At 47.2% G+C, this 10,287-nt stretch overlaps 1 long non-coding RNA gene across 1 annotated transcript; it reads right to left on the bottom strand.

Moving 5' to 3' along the window:
• Window positions 1-1,102: 1,102 nt before the first annotated feature.
• Window positions 1,103-8,281, bottom strand: LOC148225298 (uncharacterized). The gene is made up of 2 exons (XR_015805354.1): window positions 7,574-8,281; window positions 1,103-2,598 (listed from the first exon to the last, which is right to left on the bottom strand). It is a non-coding gene; the product is annotated as an uncharacterized LOC148225298 (long non-coding RNA).
• Window positions 8,282-10,287: the final 2,006 nt, after the last annotated feature.

Here is a 10,287-nt window from a genome sequence, read left to right as displayed (position 1 = left end):
CTGACCAGCTATCTTTGAGCTCCCAGAATTGCCAAAGTAGTTCTGCTTTGCCTTTTCTCTTTCCTCCTGCCTTCCTTCCCCCAGCTACTTCACAGATGCATGTGGCCCACTTCACACTTTGTAAACCTGTACCTGAATATGGGATTTGCAGGCTGTTTATTTTTGTGACATTCATTTCAGGGAAAATGGGAGCATCGGTATCATCACAATACCAAGCTCACCACATTTTCTGCATTGAATGCAGGCAGGCTGGCAGCACTGCTCAACACTGGGGCACTCCTTTGACAGGAGCAGGAAAGACCATGTACTCACACCAACTAATTCAGCTGATTTATTTTTAAATGCTGTAATAAGGCAGGCACGGAGTGAATGGAGAAGTGCAAACCCACTGAGATCTAGGAGGCTCTGAGAGCTGTGTGTTGCTGTATGCCTCTGCCTTCCTCTCAGTTGTCTCTGCGAGTGATTCAGAAAACCCTATTTAATCAGATTCAGCTCCTGCCATCTGTTAAATCAGACACTATAGGGACTGAGTACTGTAACAAAATGCATATCAGAATTGCCCTTGATTTAGCATACTTTGTGCAACATGTCCTGTTGCCCTCATTCACAGCAATCAGAGCGAGGCTTTAAGACTCCTTTTCTCTTTGGGGTGTAATGACTCACTGCAGTAGGTGAGCAGATCACACCGACCCTCTGCATACCCCCAGCTCCAGGCTGGGATTAGAGGACATTTTAGGATTACAGACAAGCACTGTCCCAGAAATCTCTTTCTCTTCCGCCTTTGCCAGTACCTTGCTTAACAGAGGCTGTGTTTGCTCTCTGATGTGGCAGAAAGGATGGAAATTCAGGGAATTCCCGGACAGCTTGTGATTGTATAGCAGGATATCTGATCAAAGGTACATATCGATCAGCTTGGTCAGTGACACCCAGCACACAGAAAGATGAAACCATGTAAGTCCATCCATGTAAGCCAGGAAGTCTCTTAACAGTGAAACAAAAGAGTGTATTGGCACTTGGCAAAGATGGGTGTTTTGCAGGATGTCTGGCACTTCTGAATGGCCCCTCCAGACAGCATTGGAGCAGGGGCTTCATTTTACACAACTTTGAGATGATGCACTTTGTGCTTTTTTCAAGCAGTCACAGGTCTGTTGTGGTGGGACAGCAACCTTATTTCTTGAAGACGACCCAGCAAGATGCATCACAGTGCCATGGGAGCAGAGCTGATTATCTCCTCCTGGTAGGGTAGTTAGCTTGCCAGAATCCCTGGCTAGGCAGTACCTGCCATTTTGGAAGAACATCTGAAGTGGCTGGAGGGGATGCATATCCTGCTGTGCTTGGGAAACACCTTCCCACATGCTTCAGTGTGTCGCTCAGGCTACAGCTGCTGAAATACCCGACCTGCTTTTACAGAGATGGATACAGACATGAACATCAACGTTTGGAGAGTGACTCAGAGAGTCAGGGACTTTAATGAAAAGCATTTAAAAAAAAAAAAAAAAAAGAGAAAAGAAGGAAGAAAATGAAAGAGCTGACATCAAAGTGAGCAACAGAGGACACAGAAATTGATGGATTTCACACTCGGTCGATTGTTGCAATTAATTACATAGAAGTTGCTGTGACAGTGTGTACCAAACTGCTCCCCCCACACAGCTGGAAACTCCACAGTTAGTGAGGCCAAGGGAATCAGATGTTGCAGAGGATCCAGTTGCACCATATATTTCCACATCTTGCTCAAGCTCCCCAGGTAAGTGTCTGGATTTGGTTTCTGCGGTACCACACCATGTGCCCAGATTCGTCAGGACAGGCGTGTTTATGCCTGCTACCAGCCTGCTGGGTTTGCCTCCCCGCGGGGGAAGCAGGGAGGAAGCACAGAAATTGTCGGGTTTGCATTTCACAACCGCCTGCATAATCCAGGTTGCTGTGCACATCCCGTGGCTCAGCCTTTCAGGCCCAGTGTGATGGGAAGAGGGAGGGAGTGTTTACACAGCCCGCTGGCCGCTCTGCAGTCGCTATAGCAACCCCAAGGGTCAGTTTATAGTAGGAGAGGAAGTTCACTTTTGGGGAGTTCAGCTTTCCAACACCAGCATCAAGCATGGCTGAAAAACAAAAGGCCAGGCAGTGGGAGGAAACACATTTCAAGGAGCTTCCTATGTGCAAAACCACCCGAGCTTTCTCAGTCATGGGGACATGCTGCATTCCTTTCCTCTTGGTCAAAGACACGCTGCCATCCGGCTGATGCCTGAGCCAGAGGGGTACCTCCCCTCTCCTGCAGATGCCTGTGTGTGTTTGAGAGCAGGGCAGCTGTGGAGGAGTGCAGCGTGGTGCCCCACTTTCAGAAACACCCCTATGCTGGCAACCCCAAGCTGAGAGAGCCACAGGACCAATGTCCCAAGTATATTTGCTGCTGGCTCTGACTCTGCAGAGGCTGCTTGTAGATCTTCACAGTATTTCTCATGGCAGGAAGAAATTATAGGCATTGTCCTTTCTGGTCTGGATGTAAAGCAGCAAATGTCTGTGCATGAAGACTTGGGGTTCTCTGAACTTACCATGCTGAGACTTAGTCTGTGGTCAGTGCTGCCAGTGGTACTGTGAATACATCTGAAAAAAAATGACAGTCATCTCTGAGGTGATGCCTAAGGAAACACCCTCTTTCTAAACACTGCCATATACCCCAGAAAGTTTTCTTGACCTGTACAGCTCCTTGCTCTGTTGTACCTCATTACCAAAATGGCCTGAATACTGACCAAGAGCTAAAAAAGCATCTGTCAGCCACTGTTAAAACAGTGGGACAGTGTCAGAGTGCAGTCACCCTGGGGAATTGTGTTTTCTCAGGGAAAGGGGTAATAAACACAGCATCCCCTCAGTCACGAGGGAAAACAGCCTGCAGCCTGAGTCCTTCTCTCTCCCAGCAGTTCCCATCGCTGGATCTGAAGTAGCAGAAGAGAAAGAGTTCATTGCAGCATGGGGGGCAGGGGGCTACTTTAAAAAAAGGTCCACTTCTTTAAAAAAAGTCCAACACTAGATGGGAGAACAGGCCACAAACCTTCTGAGCTCCCAGCTGAGCTCCCTACTGTGCATCAGATTCCAGGGTTTCAGTTTACCTACCCTGCATGCTACCCCTCTGTGGTGGATATAAGGTTATAAAAGGACCCCTGCACTCAGCAGCTGCTGGAGAAAAAGCCCTGAGTAGTCTTGTGCTTGGTCAACAACTGTGGACATGCAATGGGTACTCCTGTGCCTGATCTGGGCTGCGGTGCAGAACATAGAGAGAAGAAAGCCTGGGGAATCCCAGGGAGGTGAACTGACTGCAGAGTGCCAGAGCAAGCATTCCAAGGCCTCTTTTCCCTTCTAACATGACAATTTGCATCAGTGAAGTATCATTCCAATAAAGCTCCTTCTGTCCATGAAGATCTCTCTACCAATACTTGGCTGCTGACAGGCTGGGAGGTAAACAAGGCAATGGCAATGTTAATGGCTGTGCTGGAGCCTGCTGTGCAGGCAGAGCTTGGAACAGCTCACACAGGTGTTTCCCAAAGAATGGAATTCAACAAAGAGTCAGCAAGCCATTGTCCAGGGAAAGAGAGAGGGGTAAAGAGAGGATGTGGGAAGGAAAGACTGCATGGGTCTGTGTGTAGGAAGATTGAGAATTGTGATACATTATGCCAGAGAAAATAAGCAGAAAGACACATCATCATGGAGAAACATAGGTTCCAAGGAGATGAGAGGAGACAGTTATACCATGAGGCACTGTACAGGAGAAGGAAGGAATGGATGGGAAGGAATGACCCATAGCTGAGGCCTTCAAAACCAAAGTGATAAAAAGAGAGGAAAGATGATGAAAATGAGTGTAGGTGCTGCAGGGGTGGAATGGCAATGAACGCTACATAGATGAGAAAGGTGGCTAAAGGAATTCATCTGGCTATACAAAGATGTCAGATCCACTTAAGAAACAGATGTATTGAAGATGCAACTCATCCCAAAGCAGATGTCAAATACATCGTACACCTACTTCTCTCTGAAAAGGGGGAGCTGCAGTAATGATTCCAGAAGAAGACATCTACCCCAAGGAGGTCAGATTTCAATTGAAGAAACCTTCATGCCTAATAATCATCTGCTCTTGGGTGGTAAGTGGAAGGGCAGAGCTTTGGGATGAGGGCTGTATGTATGTGTGTGTTTGAGGATGATCTCCTGGGAGATTTTCCCCAGGGCTGGGTGTTACCCAAGGAAACATGAGTAGGTTTCCGTGCTGCTTCACTGCTAAACTCCACAGCAGAGAGGACTTTCCCAAGGAGCTCCACAGGTGGGTTTCACTTTTGCTGGCAACACCCATCTCACATATTTAACCCCACAGGTTTTGAGCAGGGGATGCATATAGAGCCAGCAAGCAACAATATGTCCAGGAGCAATGAGCCAGCCTGCAAGACAAACTGAAAGAGATGATGGAACAGCCTGTACACTGGCATGGCCCCTCACCCTGCCAGTAGCTATGGCACAGCAAGGATGCCTCTTTGTGTCCACAGCGAGCAAGCTTTGGCATCTTTCAAACAGGCTGCAGTTCAGGCCTGAGCTTGGGGAGCTCTTTCTCCATTGCCCTCTCCTTCCTTCCTTCCATGTGGATGAGTCAAAGCAACTCTTGATGTCTCAGGGTCACTCAAGTCCTACACAGCCTGCTGCTAGCTCTGGTTTCAGGACAGACCTGCCTGGTCTCCTTACAGTAATTAACAACAGCTCTTTAGATGATTCAATGTCACCAGGAGTTTTTCTACAAGCTCAGCTCACGTCCTAGAACAGTGCTACCCACTCCTTTTTCCAAGTCAGTGAGCAAAGAGGGCTCAGCCCTCTGCCCTGAGTTCCATCCTGCAGCATGCCCAGCCCCCTGCATCTGCCTCACTGTACAGACCACGCACAGTGCCCTGGGATGCTGCAATATCAGCTGAACTGGGCCACAGAGCATGGAAAAAGCAGGAGGGCACCCAGGTGACTGAGACACCAGCAGCATACACAACAATGGCTCAAAACCTTGGCATGGCTCTTTGGAAATATAACTTGTGGGCAGAGGGGACAGGGAGGTGGAGGAAGTGTTGTCAGCATTCTTTTATTCATACTGTATGAAGAAAAATACCCTGAAACAATGCAGTTGGAATTGGCAGCAGCTGTGAGTCACTTGCCATAGAGACAGAGGTCTGTGTGAAGCCCCAAGCAGGGCAGGAATTTAATCCAGCTCCCCAGATGCTGCATAAAGGTGTAAAAATGTGAGCTTTAGTACTGGCTCACCATCTGCTTCGAGGTACATGTAACAACACAGTAAATACCATTTGCATGTATTTGCAGATTTATTGGTCAGATAAGTGGTAAGGATGGTATGAAAAAGGCCTGCTTAGAAACAAGGTTAAAAAGAGGTGTCTTCATCTTTGTTGCTGCCACTACTTTGTATGGAAATAATGCTTACATTCATTAGACTGTAAGTGGTCATCACAAAGGGTAGAAATAATTAGGGAGGAAATAATAGGAAGGATGTTATTTAACACTGTAAATGTTTCTATATCCTCACCTGTGTCTGGATATTGCCACTGCACGCTCCTCAAAAGGAGTTTATTTAAAGAGAAAGAAAAAATTCGTAAGAGAGAACACAAAAATTGTATTGAAAGAGATTGAAAAGTCAAGTGGAAAAATCTTGTACCCCATAAAATCCTCTGGCTTGTTAGAAAATGTTTATCCCCCTTAAGTCTAAAGGAAAAGAAAACCTCCAGTTCTGCAAAAAAGACTGGAAAAATATTTCTATTTACCCACTCTCATCACTTCTGTCCCAGGGACAACCTCCCTGATTTTTAAACTGTTTTTCATTTGAAACTGATTTTCTAACCCTGCAGTGGTAACCTCACCCAAAGTACATGTCTTATGATCAGCTTCGAATCACAGCAGGACAAAAAAACCACTTCACTTCTGCATGCTGTCCCACTCATTCTCCACTGAAGACAAAAGCCTGGGGGGGTTATTTCTGTTTTCTCTGAGGTGCTGATCCTGGGGGGACAATGAAGCCAACTTCCCACAAACATCTCAAGGCTAAGACAGATTTTAGAAAGGGAGTCAGGCATCAACAACACATCTGAATGAGGGACCTGACCCTCTGAAAGGCTGGGAGAGAGGTCACCAGCATCCCAGTGGGAGGTGACATAGGTGAATCCTTGTGAAGGTGCAGCATCCTCAGCTCCTTCAGCTTACTCTAAAAGGCAGAGCTTCAAAATAAGTCGTGTTCAAGACTCCAAGTGGGAGGTGGGGAGAGTCATGTTTTAATGTCTTTGATGCAGGAGCCCAGACAGCACTTCTCTGTGATGATGAGGACTGCTACTTAGCTTTTTTCTTAACACTCAGTCAAGAGAAATGGAGTCATATACCACGAGAGAGAGATTCATCTACACAAATAACTGCAATAATTCCTCCTCACTTTTGTCTTCTTTCGCAAAAATGCCCTGCATACAGCCTATTTCCCAGATAGGCAGGACCACTTCCCTTCGTGTTTGGGGGCAGTGCCACTTTCTTACTCTCATCTGCTGGCATGCTGTAGGTGTACTGAGGTGTCCAGCTCTCTTCAGGAAAGAGGTTTAACAATCATAAGATGTCCCTGTGGAAAATGCGCCACTTTTCAAGCATGTCAATACTCATACAAGGCAGGAAAACCCTTACTAAAACAGAAAAATTCACTACGTTTTTGTTCATTCTTCTTGAGGGTGTCCCTTCAACAGCACTCAACAGCTGTTAAATGGGATAATCTCCTGCTATCCTCATGTCACTAATTCAAATGCTAATGGCTTTCAGTGTATGAGAGGTTATTCAGCCATCCGGCACCCCAGGTACACTTTGCATGGAGGAGGATGATGAAGGGATTAAGGTCCCTTCTGGGATTCTAGAAACACTGGAAAGAAATGCTTTCAGATTAATTTGGAGAGGAGGTGATGTCCAAGACAGTGTATTTGGTTTGTATGGCAAGGTTTTTGTAGTGGGGTGCCTTAAGGGTGGCCTCTCTGAGAAGGTGCCAGTTTCCTGCATGTCCAATGGAGCTGGACAGAGCTGAGCCCATCAGAGAGGGTGGTAATGCCTCTGAGATAATTTAAGAAGAAAAAGTTGTCACACAAGAGCAATTGCAGATGGAGAGAGGAGTGAGAACATGTGAGAGAAACAGCCCTGCAGACACCAAGGTCAGTAAAGGAGAAGGGGGAGGAGGTGCTCCGAGTGCCAGAGCAGAGATTCCCCTGCTGCTGCCCATGGTGCAGCCCATAGTGAGGGCAGGCTGTGCCTCTGCAGCCCATGGAGGTCCACAGGGGCAGATATTCACTGTGGAGGACCCCATGCCAGAGTAGATGGATGCCCAAAGGAGACTGTGACGCCATGGGAAGCAGTTGGATCTGCAGCTCTGTGGAGAGAGGAGCGCACCCTGGAGCAGGTTTGCTGGCAGGACTTGTGACCTTGTGGGAGACCTACACTGGAGCAGGCTGTTCCTGAAGGACTGCACCCTGTGGAAGGGACCAGTGGTGGGGAAGTCCATAAAGAACTGCAGCCCATGGGAAGGACTCACCTTGCAGAAATTCATGAAGGACTGTCTTCCATGGGAGGGACCCCTGGCTAGAGCAGGAAAAGAATGTGAGGAGTTCCTGAGGAGGAAGAAGCAGCAGAGACAACGTGTGATGAACTGGCTGCAGCCCCAGCTCCCTGTCCCCCCTGAACTGTAGCTCCAGTTCCGCATCCCCCTGCCCTGTAGGGAGCAGGTAGAGGATTTGGGAGTGAAGTTAAGTCCAGGAAGAATGGAGGAGTGGGGGGAAGGTGTTTTCAAGATTTAGTTTTATTTCTCATTATCATACTCTGATTTGATGGATAATAAATTAAACTAATTCCCTCAAGTCAAGTCTGTTTTGCCCATGATTGTAATTGTTGAGTGATCTCTACCTGACCTTATCTCAATTGAGGAACTTTTTCTCTCTCCTGTCCAGCTGAGGAGGGGAGTGATAGAGCAGGTTGGGTGAGGACCTCACATCCAGACAGGGTCAGAGACAGGGAAACCAGGCAGGGAGGAGGCCAGCAGGAAGGATTTGCACATTTTGATGCCTCAGAGGAACTCCAATCCAACACTAAAAGACCCTGCCCCAGCCCAGCCTTGGTGCCATCTGATTGAGCCAGGGCTCAGTCTGATCTCAGAAAAGTGCTGCTTGTGCAGTGGTAGTGCTCAGTAAGAACAGGTCATCATTCTGTTGTCATGGCCATACCATTGTCCCAGCACTGCAATACTGGCTACCTGCACAGTAAGAGGCACCTCTTCCTAAGGCTCGGGGTCACTGCCACAACTCCACTCCTGGCCAGGTAATCCCAGGCTCAGTGACCCGCCTGTCATGCAGTGCAAAGTGCCAAGCTGTCAGTGCCCTGTGGGGCAAACCCTCTGGTGCTCCTTGCCTCTGTGACAGGAAAAACGCTGCAAAAGGCAGCAACAAAACCTTCAAAATCAATACCACTTTATGGAGCCAAACTTGCAACTTGATCCATGCTTTTGTATGTGTGCACATGTGTGTGTGTACAAAAGGCAGTTCAGTGCATGAATTTATACTTCACATGTGCAATTCCCCAAAAATCTCCTAGTCTCTACAAAAGTATGTATTTCCTTCTACATGGAAATAACTACAGATTGTATAGTCACACTGTTAAACAAGTCACACTATTACCTGTCTGTGGTATCTACACAAAAGCAGAGCTGGAATTAAGCCTAAAACTACTCTGTTATGAAACTGCTGATAATACACAACCCATGGGAGGTGGGCCATCAGTGTCTGTCCTTCTGCAGAGCATTATGGTAATGACAAAGGAAAGGAACAATGGTGACTTTGGCTTCCACTGCAGGGACTGTTTGATGTGCCTTACCCGTCCCTTCTGTTCTTCAAGGAGCGTACCCAGATCTTTGGTGTCTCCTGTCTAGAAAGTGGTAAGGAGGAGAAAAGAAGAATTAACAGCTCACTATAATACCCTCTGGGGTGATATATAGAAGGTGAGGAGGGTAAATGGCTGGAAAAAAAGGACAGATCTTCCACAGTTCTCAACAATGCTCCCCTGAAACACTTGTGACCACATTCTCCAAAGGGATCAATAATCAATGACCATGCACTTTAATCTCTTGAAAAAACTATTTTGACGTGACACCAATGATGTGTTTCATAACTGGTCTTAAGTCCATGGAGGACACTTATTTAAGGAATTTTACTGGCCAAAGCACTTTCTCAGTCTCACCATTCATCCTTGACTTTCTTTTTAATTTTGGAATGATCCTGGATTCAGTTCTACTGGCTTGATATCTCCAGTCTCCTCAGTATGTTACTCCTAATTCTAGCTCCTCAGCATCTTCTCCTCTGAAGAGTTACTTATGCACCAGAAAAGTTGTTCTCATTTCATGTTCCAAGAAAAATGTGTATGTATCTGTTGCCATGGCAGTGGTGTGGGTTCCAACCAACCATTTTAGCCACACTAACTTTAAAATGGTAACCAAGTTTGAAACTCTTTGGTTCCCTCCCAGAAAACACAGAACCAGTGCAGTCAGCCCAATAATGAGTGCTGGAACACATCTGCCCTTGTGGGCTTGCGGGTGACCACCATGCAGCCATGACTGGTCCCCTCCACAGGCTGCAGGGCTGACCCACTTTCTCCTTGAAGCTGTCATGGCAACCTCCACGGTTGTGTTTGTCACTTTGCTTAGAGAAACCTTCATTTTCTGGCTACGGCAAAGCAAAAACCTCAATGCCAGTGGCAGTGCAAAATGGGAGAGCAGTTCAGCCCTTCAGCCCAGATCCTGATCCTGAATAAAACCCATGTCATGCGGTATCAAAGAAGTTGGACATAGAAGGACAAGCAACCTGTTTCTTACTCTTCTCCATTCTGGCGCTGCTCTGTTTCTCATCAGGATGCACATTCAGGCTGGCTTGATAAAGAAATAAGGCACATGGAGCCATTTCATGTGTGCATACCATAAGGCAGAGCCTACCCCTCTTCATTTCCAGTCCTCCCTGAACTCAAGGTCATTGCCCGCAGCAGAGGTTTAATATCCTCACAGCCACGAAATCCATGGGAAGAGTCCAAACAGGGGAGAGTGATCTGACTCCACACAGAGGAAGGCAACAGTGGGAGTTCAGTCTGTACTGGACAGTTAGCATGAGCACAGAACAGGTTGAGGGGCACCTGCCTGGGCTGCTGCCAGGACCTCTGGTTGTGCATTTACACATTCCCAGCCATTCATTACTCCGAGAGGGAGGTGCC

The sequence above is a fragment of the Sturnus vulgaris genome, chromosome 1 (assembly GCF_052056855.1).
Source record: "Sturnus vulgaris isolate bStuVul1 chromosome 1, bStuVul1.hap1, whole genome shotgun sequence".
In the NCBI taxonomy this organism is placed as follows: Eukaryota; Metazoa; Chordata; class Aves; order Passeriformes; family Sturnidae; genus Sturnus; species Sturnus vulgaris.
This window is presented reverse-complemented; position numbering and strand designations above follow the sequence as displayed.